Source organism: Colobus angolensis, unplaced genomic scaffold, assembly GCF_000951035.1.
Source record: "Colobus angolensis palliatus isolate OR3802 unplaced genomic scaffold, Cang.pa_1.0 Scaffold228, whole genome shotgun sequence".
Taxonomy (NCBI): Eukaryota; Metazoa; Chordata; class Mammalia; order Primates; family Cercopithecidae; genus Colobus; species Colobus angolensis.
The window spans coordinates 2112905-2131044 of NW_012115466.1; the positions used below are offsets into that span (position 1 = coordinate 2112905).

General features: G+C 33.3%; 1 pseudogene; it reads left to right on the top strand.

The window, feature by feature from the left end:
• Positions 1 to 2350: 2350 nt before the first annotated feature.
• The window catches only part of LOC105513300, an 89970-nt pseudogene continuing 74180 nt past the window's right edge, over positions 2351 to 18140 (top strand).

Genomic DNA, 18140 nt, shown 5'->3' on the forward strand with positions numbered 1-18140 from the left:
AAAAAAAAAAAAAAACTTGTACAATTTTAAAATGTCCCAATTAAATGTGAGCTATTTTCCCCTCCATCCCAAAAAGAAATAATGTATAGCAATAACTTATTTCTGTCCCCTATCAGGTACACTAGATAGGAGAAAAACAGACGAATGAGAGAGGAGGCACTTTTCTTTTTAGATATTTTGATCAAATAACAAGTTCTTGATAAACTTTCATGCATTTAACCAAGAAACAGATGTATTTGGCAAGTGATTTCCAAACTATTTATTTGCATCATTTGATGTTGAAAGAAAAGATGGTACTAGAAAGAACAGGAGCTGAGAGTGAGAGCATGCAGAAGAGAAAGTTGTAAGGGGAAGGGAAGAAGGAAATGGCTGAGAATATAATGTCCCTCCAATTAGAGCACAGAATGATGTTACAGTGCACAGATTGAAGAAGGATCTTGAGAAGGCTAAAGAAACCAGGGCTGTTTCAGACAGGAGGGGCAAAGACACAGTCATTCTCTCCATTCCTGCCTTAGAACTCAGGGACTGTAGAGTCACCGCAGAGTGATCGTGGCAGCCAGGCCAACAGTGGCGCACTTGGACAGTGCTGGCCAATGGCTTCAGAAGAAGAGCTGGAGTAAATGGTTTAGAACCAGCAGATTTCAACTAGGAGGTTAAAGTTGAAGAATATATATGACTTTTCTTCATTCAACAAGTATTTATTGAGTATCACTCTCTGCCAGATACTGTGCTTGTTTCTGAACTCACATGAGGCCACTCTTGAGGAGTCCTGCACGTAATAACTATGGTGATATTTTTGCTGGATCTTTTCTATATTCTACAAGGAACAACCCTACAAAGCCATCAGAATGAGCTCCTTAATGTTAAACTTAGCACATTTATACCCACAAGACTTGCATAAGTTGTCTGTGGCCCTGCACTTTCAGCTGAAATTGGTGAGCCAGCTTTCCCTAAGATGTTGAGAGGATTAACTCCTTCATGGATCATATTCCTGTTTACTTACTACAACAAACCAAGCATAAAGGCCCTTCCACACAGTCCCTTATCACTCTGTGCATACATTTGCCTGACCCAGTTTCAATTGCTTCCTCCTTTTCTGAGTTTTTCTTCTGGTGGCCAATGATCACTATCAACAGCAATGTCGTTTATGTTCTTAACCATATCTCTGAAGCTTCCCTTCCGGCCCCACGTTAGTCCACTCAGCCCTGATCAAGCCCTCTCACATAAAGCCTGTTTACTTGCTTTCTTTTTCTCCTCTCACCGTCTACATACCTTAGGTCCCAGCATTGAGACACAAATCCTCCCTGATCTTTTTTGCTTATTTGAAGCGATTTATTTCCCTTTTTGTCTCCAGACCCTAGGATTTTTGGCAGCCATTCTTTTTAAGTTTATTATTTACTTCCTCCCCTTGTTCACTTCTGCATTTCGACTCTTACCTATAATCAACATTCTTGGCAATATGGATGATCCTCCCAGAATCTTGGTTTTTCTCTTCCTTCCTCTTGTCTCTACATCATTTCAGCTGTACTACAATGAATATCTTTATTAATTATATTAAATATGCAACCTTCAACCATCTTCCCTCCTTGCCATCTCCTCATCTTCCAGCTCTGCTTTAAGTATCATCTTAGTATCATCTTTAAGTATCATCTGCATCAGTAGTATCTTGGCGATCTTTTAGAGACCACATGTGTGTTGACCTATTATTTTCTTATACTCAGTAACCAAGTTTATGTTCTCATGGCCTCTGCATAAGATGAGAGACTACAATTGATTTAATTCTTTCTACAAAACTGTTTATTTCCCGTGCTGCTTTCTTTATCAAACGTGAATGACAAAAGCCTAGATTTGTTTAAGCTTAACATTCTATCTCTTTAGTGTCAGTATCTAAGACATTGAATGTCTTCTGGAATAATTTGCCAGCTGTTTTACTTTGAATTAAGGGCCACAGATCTCAAATATGCACTCTTAATCCCTAAATATCTTGGCTGCATTTCCCTACTATGTTAATTTTCCTGTTGTCCAAAATAGGTTGAAGTTTTCTTCTACTCCAGTCATCCTCTTCATTCCTTGCTCACATTCAATGGCAAAGAAAATAAAAGTTTCATTATTTTCTCATTCTGCAAAGAAACAGCCTTCCCATAACCATCCACATCCTTTTTGTCTTTTTTTTTTTCTAACTATACATAAGTTTACTTTGTTCTTATCTCTGGCCAAATTTTGCCCCTGTCTTGGTTACTTCATCTCATCTTCCCAAGATCTTTTCTTCCGTAATTATTACCTATCTTTCAATTATTTCACTTTTTCTGTAGATCATTCCTCTTATATCCAAACTAAAATGGCAAGAACAATGACAAGAAACAACATCAACAATAAGAAAGAATCTTCAGCAGACCCTAAACTTACTCTGGTAATTTCTTACATCTCTTATATCTTGTACTCCCTTTTTAGTCATATTTCTTCATTAAGAATTACAGGGTCCTTTCTTCACACTTCACCTCAATTTCTCTCCTCAATTCACTTCAACTCAGTTTTTTTTTTTTTTTTTTTTTTTTTCCCAACTAATCTACTAACATTTTTCTAATGAATGTCAGCCACAATGTGCTTATTACCAAACCTAGTGTTCCCTGGGCCTTATAGTCCTATTTGGCCCTTTAGAATCTTTCCTCACCCCTTTCCACTTGCTTCATGCCCTGGAAGGCTGATCTACATGGGTTATAGTTGTATTTCTTGCCTTCTGGCTTCCAGCTGTCTTTAGCCAATAGGAAGCATCCACGGAAGACCAGAGGCCAAGATGCAAGTTAGATGGGGGTATTTAATTTTTCAGCATTCTCTTCACAAGAATTTGTAAGTTGATTGTGTTCTTTGAACGATGCTACTTTTTAAAAATAGTAGACTTCATTGTAGGAAACTCACTTCACATTCTATAACCACTATATCCTCTGTTTGCTTTGGATCTAACAGTGAAACTTTGTTATTACTAATCCTTGAGATTCCCTTATACCTGGTACTATGGCTGAAATATTTTTCTCCTCCAAAACTCATGTAGAAATTTAATAACCATTGTGACAGTTTTAAGAAGCAGTATTAGGAAGTGACAGTATTTAATTGGTGATTATGCCATGAGTCTGTCCTCATCAATGGATTAATGCCTTTATTGCAGGAGTAGCTTCCTTATAAGGAATGAATTTGCCCCCCTTTTCCCTTTATCTTTCTCTCTATCTCACACATTCTCTTTTCATCTTTCTACCGTGTGATAATCCAGCAAGAAGGCCCCTACAAGATGGCAGTGCTTTGGACTTCCTACCCTCCAGAACCGTGTGACAATAAATTCCTGTTTATAATAAATCGTCCAATCTAAGCTTTCCTCTTACAGCAGCATAAAATGAACTAAGATACTTGGGAAATATCTTTGTAAAAAGTCTTTTAACTGAATCTTCTTGAACTACCTTAATTTGCATATGCCATTTATTTCTTGCTGAGACCCTAATATAGTCACATTTTTATTATTTACTCTCTTGCTTTCCTTTGATATTTTTTGTTCTTGAACGCTTTCTTCTCTCAGCTACTGTGACTGTATGTTTTGTCTCTTTTACTAGGTCCTTTTCTTCTATTCAACTTTGAAATATTGAAGTACAATATGGCTCATTCTTGGACCAGTTCTAGTCCCTAAGTGAAATATTTCTCTATATGATCTCATTCAATCTCATGACACTAATAACGTCTATATGTTAATAACACTTTATTCCTAGCCGTGGTCATTTCCTGAGATATAGATTTTCCAATATCACATATCTAAAATGTATTTCTCCACGTGTATTTCTGATAAGAATCTTAAAATTAAAAAATGGAAGCTTGCTTTAACTTTTTATTCCCTCAATTGTCTCTATCTCATTAAATACCACCACCATCTACCCTACTACTAAAGCTAAATATCTAATAATTAATCTTGATTTTTTTATTTTACTAATATCCTACCTCAGTTTTAACAGCAAATCTTGCGGACTCAACCTACAGAGCATATTTGGAAGCTATAATTTTATCTCCACCCCATTCCTAATGGACTCAAGTCAAAGTTGTGACTGTTGCTTTTCCAGACTGCCCTGTCCTTCTAAAATTGATTTTTCAAATAGCAGTCTTAATTATCTTTCAAACATAGAAGTCTAATCAAGTCATTACTCACTTCAAATGTCTTCTCATCATTTACATTAAAATGCAAACTCCTTATCCTGGTTTATAAAGCTCTGCATGAAAAAGTATTCTCTTGGTCTCCTACAACATCTCATTCTACTCTTTCTCTCTCTCAACTTGCTGCAGTCACTCTGGCCTTCTGTCTCTTCTTTAAATATGCTAAGTTCACTTTTATCTTAAGGACTTCACACAAAGTGCCCTCTCTGCCTGAAATGGGTTCCTGTAATATTTACAGGTCTCTCTTCTCTCAAGTCTCAATTTAAATATGTTTCCCAAGATGCCTTCCATAATTATGAAGTCAAAATTAAATATCCAGTCACACTCCAACACATCAAATTATTTTAATTATCATTGTACTATTCATCCTTTAAAATCATTATTTACTTATTGTAATTCTTTCTAAAATTTATTGTCTTTTTCATCCTAAAAAATGTGAGCTTTCTAAGAGGAAAGATCTTTTCTGACCTTTTCTCCGCTACAATATCCGAGTGCCCTAATTTTATCTGGAACAGACTAGGTGTTTAAAAATATTTGTTGAATAAATAAGCAAGTTTATGAGGCCTTAAAACATTTGGGTTATATTACAAGAAAATATTTATATTACCTTATCCTCAAGTATCCCAAAACATTAAAAGAAGACTCTGAATATTGACAAGAACCGAGGTAAGTCAGCTCCATCCTTGGAAACAACTATCTAGTCTAATAGGAAAATTAGCGCACCATTTAACACTGTCCTTCTTCAAATTACATTTGCAAAAGCAAAATTACGTTTATTTCTCCATTCTTTATGCAACCATCATTTGCTTTTATATTTTGGGGAGTTTATAGACATTGGCTATAACAAAAATGAAAGATCTATTCTTGCCCTCAAGGAACCTTTGGTCTTACATTAATTACTTTTGTTATGGCTCTGCATGACTTATATATCTATTGCATCATCAGAAAACATGATAGGTAAAATGAGTTTGCTGTAAGACATTCAAATCTATAGAAGCTGTACACTATGTGTACATCTACCAGGCATGGCTATGATCAGTATATTGAAGACCTAGGCTTGCATTATTGTCAAACACACACAACCTTTTTGTAACTTTTTAATGAAATTTTTCCCTTAATGTTACCATGCTAATAATTCACATTTTGAATTTTGAAATCTCCAAAGGAGCTTATAAAAGTCATAATTGTATTTGTTTGTATATTCAAAGTAGTAATTTATTAAACATAAATATTTAGAATGTATTAATATTTTATAACAGGGTTCCAGAATTTCTGGAATTTTAAAATGCTAGATATAAGAAACTGATTTATTGGTACTGATTCTTCACTCCCCTGTTGTAGTCTTATACTTCTGTATCCTTGACATAGCCTCATATTGAGTAGTGTGTACTTCCCCACACTCAGCCATTTGACTGGGTTGTATGATTTGCTTTGATCAATGGAATGTTATTGGTTGTGAATAGAAGCTTGAAATGTGCTTGTGTAATGCCTGATTGTTCTACCTTTGCCAAAATAGGAAAATATACTGGGTAAGCACTGACCCTTTAGCTAGAGGCTTAAAATGAGACATGTCGAGCAGAGTCATCCAACACACGTATACATCTATAGCCTAAAGCAGAGTTGACTGATTAGCCTCAGTACAGCCACCCTAGCTGATCCACAACCATGTGTTCAAGAAAACAGTGCTTCTTGTTGTATGCTTCTGAGATATTTTTTCTTACTGATGCTAACATAACTGATTCATATGTCAGGATTCTCAGATATGGAAGAGGTCTTGATTCCTTTAATTGTCTGAGGTGCCCCATGCTCAGCAATATTCCGGACAGCTAGTCTGCCCCTGAATAGGAAATGGGCTGGGATAATCTCAGGTGTCCTATATCTGATGGATTTAGAGTCTTCAGCTTTTATAGTTAAAATCTGGATGCAATTTTGGAATGCTTTCACTTTCACTCATATCTAAAGAGTCGTATATTTCTACTGATTCTTCTTTGCAGCACTTTCTAAGATCACTATACAGAACTTCAAAGATTGTTTAAGAGTTTCCACGATGGAGTCTCTTGTATTCGGTAGTGTTGTCTTTTTAAACCATATGCACAGCACAAGTTTTGTTCACTCAAAGCAATATGATTATATGTCCGGCAATCTAGATAGTAGATTTTGCTTTTAATTTTTTTGTTTTCATTCCCCAAACATTTTAAACATCTTCTTCCTCTTCTTTAGTAAAGTTCAACTCTTAAAAAAAAAAAAGCCCTATTACTCTAATTATTTCTGTATCCCAGGCAATAAATTAACAAACATTTACTCTGTACCTGCTATGTGCAGGGTTTTATACTACTTTGGGAGTATCAAGATATGTGATACATAATCCATACCCTTTAGGAATTTACACTTATGTTGGAGAAACAAATCAGTGTTAATAACTATAGAACAAGGGAATATAAGATAGGTGCTTTGTGAGTGAGATGGCTAAGTGGTGCTATCACTGTGTGATGGCTGGTCACTATAGATTACTTCTAGCCACTTTTAAAGATCATCTCTAATAATGTTGATGCTGAATGTGGACTAGTGGATGGGAAATCATTTAAAATTAGAATGCTGCCACTTAAACCGTCTGAAATCTTGGCAAACATGAAAGTAAAAAAATGCTGAAATACAAAGTTACATTTATTTAGTTCTACTTTATTAAACACAGACTAAAAAATATAAGTTAATCTTTGTCTTTCATCCACCATAAGTAACTGGTATTCATAGGAACCTCAAATTTTTAGTATCTAGTGTCTATTTAGTCAATAGCAGTAATGAAATTCACAATCTACACAGGCAGCGTTTTAAAATCAATTTAATGTTTATAAAGTAATGTAATAAGATTATCAGTCCATTGTTTCTGTAAAGAATTACTAATTAAATGTTTTGATTATGGATTTTTATTAAAACATTATTTAAAGCCAAAATAATTTCTCTTTTAGTGAGTCTTATAATTAAAGAGTGGTTCTTTCACTTATGAAAACTATGCTCTATGATGTGTGAGCCAAGGTCCACTTTATATTCCATCATTCATTTTTTTCTTGTTGTTTCACATTGTCATTTCACTTTCTTCAACATTTGTGTGTATAACTAAGAAGTCCAATGAGCCAGAACAGATTGTAAGACCTTGTTGCCACTTCGACTGAGAAGTCACTGTTTGACACTGTTTCCTTAAGGAAATAATCAACATATTTGCAAAACAACAGAAGGAATCAAGTTTTACTGCTGATCCCTGAATTACAATATTAAATTATGTGTTAAAAAGGTATTAGGTGCACAGGTTTCTGGAATAACCACCATCGTTACAACATATTGCTTTCCATTTGAATTAGCATATAAATGAACAAAGATGTCCAAAAACATAGCAGAGATGAGATTTGCCATCTTAAGCTTTTAGTTGCCTTAGAAGTAAATTGTGTAAAATGCAAACTGGTGTGCTTGGATGATGATATTTGCTTGTTTGGGAATTTAGAATTCTGGAGTTAGTCTTAGGATATCAGGGATACACAAAGCAATTATGTAATTTTTCCCAGTAGAGCCTTTGAAAATCTGTTCAAAAGATGCCAGGGAACTAAGTAAATAGAAAAGGTGAGTTTTCTTTGTCCAGTGGACAAATGCACAGAGGTACATGGTACATTAAAGTAGCTGTAATTAGCTGGGCTTGCCACCAGTTACAGGTATGTGAAGAAGAAAGACATGGCAAAATATAAGGCAAAAATGGTTGGTGGGATGTTCTGTAAACAATGGGAACCATTGTAGTATTGAATTATGGTAGTCATGAGAGCAGAGCTCATTATAAGGAAGATCAGCAGCATTGTACAGATGGATGATGGAAACAGGTAGACAAGGTGAGTCAGAGGTCAGAGCGGTAGTCTCAATGAGAGGTGATGCAAGTTTGAATCAAAACACCAACAGTGGAAATGCATATGTGTAACAAATGCATACGAGTAACAAATGCATATGTGTAACATGTTATGTTATGATTAGAATCTTTGGGACTTGTTAATAAATAAGACGTGGAGGTAAAATGAGTAAAATGCTAAATTTAAGACAGACACTCAGATTCCTTGCTAAGAAACCCAGTGAGCCTATTGTAGTAATTGAGCTAGCAGTTACAGGAGAGAAGCGAGGTAGCCTGAGACATGTTCTTTCTGACCTATCTAGGAGACATCCACGTGACAATATCCAGTGAGTGCTTCCTCACAGAAGTCCTGCCCTTCATGTCTGGACTCATTGACTCGGGCTTCATGAGCACATAATGATGAAAGTCAAAAGTGTCTTTTCCATATTCTGAGACTGTGCAAAGTGTGAGCTAAATGGGCTGAGAATGAGATCCTTTGATTCACCATCATGTAAAGAGCTGGAAGCAGTGAGTCCACAAAGATGACTTACAAGGAATCATTAGAGAAGTAGGAAGAAGTTTGGAGGAGATTGCTAACTCAAAAGCTGAGGGAGGGCTTTCAGAGGAAAGAAGGGACACCGTTGTCAAGGGCCATCAAATCTAAATAATGTGAATATGAAAATAGTCCACTGGAATAATTAAGAGGGTAAGAAGTCATTGATTAACCTTGTCAGAGATAATGTGGTCAATAGTCAGAGATAGAAGCCTAATTTCAAGGGGTTAAAGCGTAAGAGAGAAAAGAAACTCTTACTATAAAAGAAAGAGGAAAAAGCCATGAGATAGTTTGCTAAGAGGTCATTTTGAATAAATGGATATTTGTTTTTTTCTTTTCTTTCTTGGGGGAAGACCTGAATGTGGTTTTTAAGCTGAGGGAAAGAAACTGAGCCATTTACTTAATCTGATATTTAAGCCATCAGCCAAATTCTGTCAGGCAACTGTGTTACAGAATTCCAGTGAATGAGGTGAAGATAGAATTTCAAGTATTGTAATTTCCTAAATCTATTTTTTAATTAGAATTTTGTAGGAGGAAGACAGCCATAATACAGAAAGTCATTACTTAGAAAATAAAAAACACAGTTTAATGATTGCAAAGGCATCAAAAAAGCAAAAATCTCTAAATATAATATTTTTAAGCATTATATATAATTAATGAAATATTTTTATGCATCAATAAAATTAATTAAAGCCTTAATGTTGAATAGGAAGGAAATTCTTTTCTTCCAATAATGGTTGAAAGTTAATTGCAGCATGTACAGTTTCATAATATCTTTCTAGCTAACCATATTAAACTTTTGAACCCTATATACATTGCTGCATGCTTTGTATCTAGAAATTGGCATTTTTGTGAAATTAATACTGCTCTTGGACCACTTCCCAGGGGCAAAGCTCAGACAATATTTTATTCTTCAATAATGTGAACCAGAAACAATGAAATAATAACAAGAAATATAATGTGCAGTGTAGGAATGAGCATTAAACTGAGAGTCTCACTAAACAGAATTAGAGTTCTTGTATTACTTCCTCCTCCTCTGCATAACTAGATCACAAGTAGGAGACTGGCATTTCTTGTTGAATGGTGAACTAAACAAATGATGAACATTTAGAAAAGACATTTTGTCTTTTCTCTTAACTTATAATATAAAAATTATATAAAATCTTTATTGTCTGAGAATGTATCATGTGAATTCTAGCAAATGGAATGTTGAATAGAGAGGCAAAATAGTCTATGAAAACATTTCCTTAAAAAATTAATTTCCAGGAAAATTGATAACTATAAACAAATAAAATGAAGTTGGACCATTTTCTTATACTATATACAAAAATTAACTCAAAATCTATCAAAGACCCAAATATAACAAATAAAACTATACAAGTTTTAGAAGAAAACATCAAGGAAAAACTTTATAACTTTGAATTTGGAAATAATTTCTTGGTCAATGATTTTGTATTAGGGGAATATAACATCTAGATATTAAAAATTCCTGGAAAAACAAAAAGTCTGAGAAAGCCAATGAAGAAATTTCATATACATATGAAAGTTTTATAAAATGAAGATATTTACCACCAATAAATGCAAAAGAAACAAGAAGGAAGAAAGATCATTCTACATTGTTGATAAATGATTGAAAATAAAATTGGGATAGAATTAAATCAATCTCTGTCAATGTTGTAAAGAAAACTAATTTTCAATCATTTTGATATACATTTGGAAACTTTTTTCTATTCCCTTTCAGTTTGTGAACATTGCCTTATTTTTCTTGTTAATTTATTTTTAAGTAAAACATTAATGTTCTAAAGTCAACACCATAAAGCAATTAAATTCGTAGAAGTTAATTTCCATCCCCACTTCCTCCATCCTTATATAGTTATACATTTATTATTTTCTTGCTTATTTTACCATTTTTGTCTTAGTAAATACAAGCAAATTGACACATACAGATATATATCAAATACATATGCGTACAAATACGTACACATATATTCCTCTTCCAAACAAAAAATGTTTTTATGTAAAGCATACTGTAAACATTGTTGTGTATTTTCCTTTTTTTTTTTTTCCATTGAAAAAGTATCCTAGAGATTATTCCATGGCAATATATAAAAGCCTTCCTCAATCTTTCTTAGACACTCATAATAATCCACCTAGAGATATATCAGATTTTATTTCATCAATTCATAGAGATAAAATGTGGGTTGTTTTCCAGGTCTCAGTTATTACAAATAAAGCCATAATTAATATTTTGTATATGTGTCATTATGTATTTTTGCTAATGAATCTTAAAGATAGATTGCTATAGGTAGAATGAGATGCTGCCTATACAATTTTAATATGTAGTGCAAATTCAACTCTATAAGGGTTGTAACATTTGCACTCCATTAGTGATAGTCACTCAAGTGTCTTTTTGTTGTGTATTGGGTGTATTTTAAAATTATGAACTTTATTGTGTGGAATCTGAAGTTTTAATACTATCTTCTTCTCACAAGAATTTTACTGTTTCCCTTGAGTCATAAGCCGCTACTCACTCCCTTCCACCTTTGAAGTTCCAAGTATAAAGTTTTCTAAGAGTCAACGTAAACTCCTTTCTTCCTGCAGGCACAAAACACAGAATTCTATTTCAGTTCAAGGTGTAGGCATTTGCCCAAAAGACAAATCCACCATTAAAGTTGGCTTATCCCTTAGTAGTTGCTGCTTCATTTACAGCTTCAGACACTTTGAGGGTGGGAGGGCATTTCCATTACTTTCTAGAAAGTCTAGAAGAGTGTTAAAATGTATACAGGATCTAGATGTATTTTGAGCAAAGAACTTTAGGGATATCTGGCCTGCCATAGTAACAGAAGTAGAAATTATATTTCTTAAACTTTTTTCATCATTTATTTATTAAAGATTTTAAACTGTTTCTCATTCTCAATCTTCAAATAACATTTTGTTTGTGCTTTACATTGATCATTTTAAAGCTCCTAGATATATTTATTAATTTTATCTTTTCTAATACATCATGCACTGGAATTTATCTATTGTTTTCTCCTTTTTAATGCAGCCATATTTATTTTCTTATTTAACATTATTTATGTTTATTATAATTGCAAACATTTTTCAGTTGGATACTTATTTCTTTCACATGTCAACTGTTTAGAGCTGACTATTCTGATCATAGATTTAACCCATACATTATTATATGTAATGCTTTTATTGAATTTAATTACACTAAATAAGTTGTCATTTATGAGAATTTTTTAAGGTGCATTCTTAATGTGTATAAGTTGTAATGTTTCATATTTTATGTTATTAATTTCCAGTTTTATTATATTTTGGTCAAAATATGTGACTTGTAGGATTGACTATTCATATGTACTGTATTTTTAGACATGCAAGAGTAATATAATCAAAATTTGGTTATGCTCCAAGGGTAGTAGGAACTATTCTGTGTCCTCAAAATTCACTGATGCATTAAACTGGCCTTTGTCACTATATCAATAACTCCTCCCCACGTTTGTGGCCTTTGCTTATTGACCTATATGGCTAGATGATTACTTACTATGAGTCCATTACCAGGTCTGTGATCCAGCCACCAGGGAAGCTGAGGGGGTGGGCTCTCTAAGTCTCAGAACTGAAATTTCTCTACTTAATCTCTTCTTTAGGTGTAAGAAAGACTCTGTGCCAGCAGAGAGCTTTTACTGTACAATTAAAATAATTTTTTCTATTTGGTCCAGCTTCCATACCTGGTACATTATGGGGCCATTTTCATCATTGCTTAGTATAAAGCCTTTGAGCTAAATGATTTGCGCCTGAGCTGCTTCCTATTACAGATTATCCCGTTTGCTTTTGGAAAGCCTAATGCAACCTACATGCTAGTGTGCTGTTCCAAGGAAGGTGGCCTATTTTTCCTTAAGCCTGTCTTTCCTTTAGCATGTCTTTAGTGTCATTATTCAAATATATCCTGCCAAAAAGAAAATTATAGATTTTAACATCTTGGGCAAATTCTGCTCTGTTTACATCTTGTGGTTAAGAAACCATCTTCTCGGGTAGGACAGTTTTGAGTAGATGTGTCTGTTTCTTTCAATCTGATCCTATATGCACTATATGTAGAAGAAATTCTTAAGTTCTGCCTTTTATGGATGATATTTTCCCTTATGTTTTTCTCTACTTCAGTAGCTGTTTGATCATTTAAGTCAGGATTTCAGAAATAGTAGATGTCACGTCTCTAGATGCAGTTTTCTAAGAATCTCTTAGTTTGCTCTTTAGAATTATTGAAAAATGACTTTTTTGTAAGACTAATTGTAGTTGATATTTTAATCCCCCATATCCAAAAATTGGTTTATCAACCTAGAAGGATGATTTGTTTAACTTTGTAAAGATTACAGTAACGAAGATAAGGGTACTGGACCAGGAAATAGGGATAACAGAAATAAGAGAACTACCCCATGAATGATTTACAGTGAGAGGATAAAGAAATCTGCCCCCAGCTTATCCTTAATTACTCATACCTTCAGAGGTGAGGTGTGAATATTCAAATTAATCGCATTGTCAAATACTTTAGTACCCCACAGCTATTGTAGTTTTTATTACTTTCTTTGACAGGTTGTTTAGTCTTTGACTAATTGGGCTTTTTAATAGATACTCTAAGTCAATTAGCATTTTAAAATCAATGTCTTCCACTACATTTCTATTTCATATGCTCAGAGAACAATTTTCTAATGTGAAAGCAGGACTGTCATGCAGTGATTTCTCTGTTTCGGGGATTAAACACTAAGGAGCAAAAGTTGTAGGGTGTTTACGTTACAGAATGGTATGGAAAGATACACAGACTTTTCTAATTGTCTTAGTCACCAAGCCAAAATGTATACATTAAAGCTATCAGAAAGTTCTTTCATATTTTTAATCAAAATGATACATTTATATTTATATAACAGATAGGTAACCAGGACTTAGCTCACTATGTAGAATATGGGCTGTAATATATATCTCTTCAATTAATTAATTAATTGAGTCCAAAGAACAGAACTTTGGTAGCACATTGTTTTACTTTTGTAGTTTTCTATGTAACATATATAATCTATCTCAGCCTCAGAATTTGTCTTCCACAAGAAGCAATAAATCCAACTTCTTCAACTGCAGATATAGTTCTATGTTTTGACTGCAGGGTATTGAGAAAATCTCTAAATGTCCTTTTAACTTTTCTTAGATTTCTTTGTTTAAAACTATTCGCATAATTTTATAGCAAAATTTGATGTCCGTTTTTCTCCTCAAGGGAATAAAATCTTATTATAATAATAGTCATTTAAACAGAAAGTGTGTGTTGATGGGAATGAAGCTAAGGAAGCCAGTCAGATTTCAGGACCCCAGTAACAGTCCAGCTTTCACACTTTGAGTGACACCCAGTGCAGCTTGCCTAGTGAAAGAAATGCTTCTTCTAGGTAGCCTGGACTGAATCACAGATGCATCGTTTTCTTGCTATGAGCCCATGGGAATTCAACTTAATCTCACCTACACTCAATTCTCTCATATGTAGACAAGAAGAATAATGAGAATTCCCTCTTAAGTCTGTTGTTGGAATAGTATTACTGGGATTGGCAGATGAATACCAATTTTTTAAAATTCATAATGGCATGAGACCTTTGAAAAATTGTACCCTGAGAATGAGTTTGATTGCAAAGCCCTGTTCACAAAAAGGCATAGACAAGCATGCAAAATCATCAACATAATTTCTGTGTAGATGAATTCCAAAATGTACTGGTCACCAAACATGAAATATTTAATAGACATTCTGTTAGAGAATAATGATCTTTATATAACAGAAGTCAAACAGACATGTAGGCAGAATATACTTCATGTAAGAAGATGATATCATTGTTGCAAAAGACAACTATCAGAGAATACACGTAGATGTATAAAAGACCAGTAATTCTGGAAAAATTTTGAATTCTTGGCCATCGTCCATAAAAGTGCAAAGGCGTTTTGACAAAAGAGAGAGGCCACTTAGAAAACAGCAGTATAATGGCATGTATGCAGTACTCTCCCCTAAGGATGACTGCCATCTTAGTATCGTGATAATAGAATTGGTTTCATTTGCAACTGATTTTTTAAAAATTTAGAGATATTTTTCATCCTGAGAATATATCAATCGTTTCTTTGTACTCATTGTTCTAAACCATGTTTCATCACTGCAAAAAAAAAAAACTGTTTCTATCTCTCACATTTTCTTTGGCTGTTGGAACAACATACAAAACATTATGCTTTCAAAGTCCCCCAGGAATACACCATAATAAAATAAGTATACTTAGAATATATCACTAGTAAATATAAATACTGTGGACAATAGGATAAGAGAGTGGAAATACTGTGGAAAAATTCATTTGAAACATTTTTTTACAATCTCTACATCAAATAGGCTCATGAATTTTATCTGCAAAAATAATACTGTAAAAATATATTAAGATAGAGTTAACTTTAAAAAATTCTTGCATGGATCCTTGGAAAAGTCATAGTTGATGCCTAATTAAAATTTCCAGTGTATTCCCTGAAAAGAAATGGTCCACATCAGCATTTCTAAATCACGCATCTTACTAATTTTAATACTGAGTTGTTGGTATAGATAATAAATTATGAATATCTCAATTTAAAATATTGAATTTTCTTCTTCCTGTCCTCTCCAAAGATATACCAAGTAGGTATTAGAAAAGCTGCTGGAATATCTGGGTCATCCATGTCTGTTTCACCTCTGAGACACTTGATGGGTGGACAGATGGATATATAGCAAATGCCCTGCCTCTTGCATTTTGGCAATCTAATATAGGCAGGAATATGATCATGCCTTCATATTACCATGGCAATAAATATGCTGGGATCCAACCGCATTCAGTGTAACTCTATGGAAGAATTGCCTCTGAGTACATAGGCTGAAGTTCAGGCCTGCTATTTTTATCACATCAATTACAGTAGGCAGCAGGAAGAAACACTAAATTTTCTGTGAAAATGTTATAGCTTTTTGGCACACAATAGTCCCACATTCTCTGAATGCTAAATAAGTAAATAAATCCATTTATGTATAGTTGCAAGAGCAGTTTCTTTTATGGCTATTGACATATGATTGCATAAACCCTTGGGAGTTTAAAAATCTGGTCTAATTCTCAAAAATATAAAAGTAAGAATAAAAAATAATTCGTTCCACAAGCAAGTTCATCTATTCTTCAATGATGGAGCCAATAAATCAGGAAGTACAGCTTCCTCACTTAAAAAACAAGCAAGATTCCAAATTTGCAAAATGTAAAGCCTGGAATCCAGTGCAAAAACTGGTCTTTAATTTGAACTAATTCTTGTTTTTTTTTTTTTTTTCTCTTTCTTTTAAATTGAACTTTGTTTAAACAATTGGTGTTCAAGACCTTGGAATTAGAGATTCAGTCACTTTACAGACATAGACATAAATGTAAAGATACAAATATGTTTTTAAATATATATATAATGCAGTGCTTACCTTTTACAAATATAAAAAGGAAGGAAAAATTAAAATTATACACAAAATGAACACTGTAAAGGCATGAAAATATTTGTGTGCTTCACCATATATTTTTAAATTAAGATTAAACTAGAAAGATACAGTTACTGTTTTTGGAGAGTTACATGCTAAAATGGACATTTCAAGTTCCTCAGAAGGCGAGAACTCTAATACATGTGAAAATAAACCAAGAAAAGTTAAAACCAAACTAAAATCTTTTACAATCGTATCAAAAAAAATGAGGATACAATTAACAGACGTTATGTCCAGGATCTGAACAATGGAATGGGTTACTCTACCAACAAGAGAGTTTTCTGCCAGTTGCTAATATTCAATGTCTGCACAACTTGTGCAGAACTGCAACAAGGATGATACAGAAGAGAGCTCTGTATGGTTTGAAATAGAAATTTCGATGACTTGGAAGTTCTCTTACAACTCCACATACCATGGAAGACTTTACAATGGCAAAATATCGCAGTTTGTGTACATAGAGTATATGCTCAAATACTGCATGCCTAATTAACTCTCTCATACGCTATCAATGTTGTTACTAATTGCTTAATATCCAGTGAGCTCACTACTAGGATCAAGTATCACCAAAACTGACATGTAGTACGTGCTCAGATATTGTTCAAATGATGAATTTGACTTCCTAATTAGTCTATTTCTTTATAAAGGTGAACATTTACTTTAAAATGGGGAGTTTCTTAACTACACTAAAACACTAGACATAGGGAAAATACACTTTGAATATGTGAGTGATGTGGCAATTTGCATCACAGAAAAAAAAATGAACACATATTTCGTGGTTCCACTCACAAATAACTTGTAAGTTTTACCAGTGAAGAATACTCAACAAGTCTTAATATTATAAAACTGAAATTATTATATTTAATTTTAAATTATCCCATTAGAAAATATAGGCCATAATGTTACTTAACTTTTTCTACCCAATTTTAACATGTTAAGTGATTTTTTAAAGCATCAGCTTAAATTTTAAAATACTTTCACTAGATGAAATCTATTTAGCATGTCTGAATTAAATAACCATCTAAACAATTAACCTAAATAATTGGGAAAACTGTCTTGTCCCCTTCTCTATTATCTTAAATAATCAATTTTTTTGATTAATATAAAAAACTTCAAAATTAAATCAGAAAATATTACTGATAGTTATTTAACATATGATTTTGCATCAAAATAAGTAAACCAATTTAGCAATAAATGGACATTAAAATTTTCAGGAAGGTCTTCTAACTTTAAGGATTCTTTCTAGGCAGAAACTTAAAAATCAAAATAGATAATAATATTTATTGATTTAATAACTGAATTTATAAAGGAACTGAATAATAATACATATTTAGTTATTTTGAATATCCTCCTCAAAAATGTGCAAAACTCCATGGCCCAGTAAAAGTCACTAATACTGTTAATTCCTATAAATTTACATATATGTCAAATCCACTGACCCACTTTTCCATAGAAGCAATCACTATGTTAGTTAACATTATGACTTTTTAAAAATTTTTATCATTCATTTAAAAATTACTGATTGAAAAATAAAATACATATCAAAATCTTCAAATATTTTCTTCACTTTGTGCTTGTGATCAATTTCTCAGCTTCCTCTGAATACTTCCTTTCTTTGTCTCTTTCTTTTTCAGTTTCCTTTTTATCATACTTTCTCTCTAGATTAAAACCTGGAACCTCATGACTCATATATCTATTGTAGTGACTCAACTGTCTTTTATTTCCAACCTGGAATTCTTTCCAGATTCAGGGATAAAATTACTCCAGATTCAGAGATAAAACAAACAAATAAATAAACTTATGTATGCACATATCTATATGTGACACCTTCTTTTTGAACTCCTTCATTTGTTTGATGAAAAACACCCCACCTATCCCCTTTCTAAAAAGCCCTTAAATGATCTGAACCCCACCATCTGTTATGGATTACTGCCTTAACCTTTGGATATACTGGCCTACTTTCATTTTACCATGGCAGTCACGGATATCAAACACATTCTAAT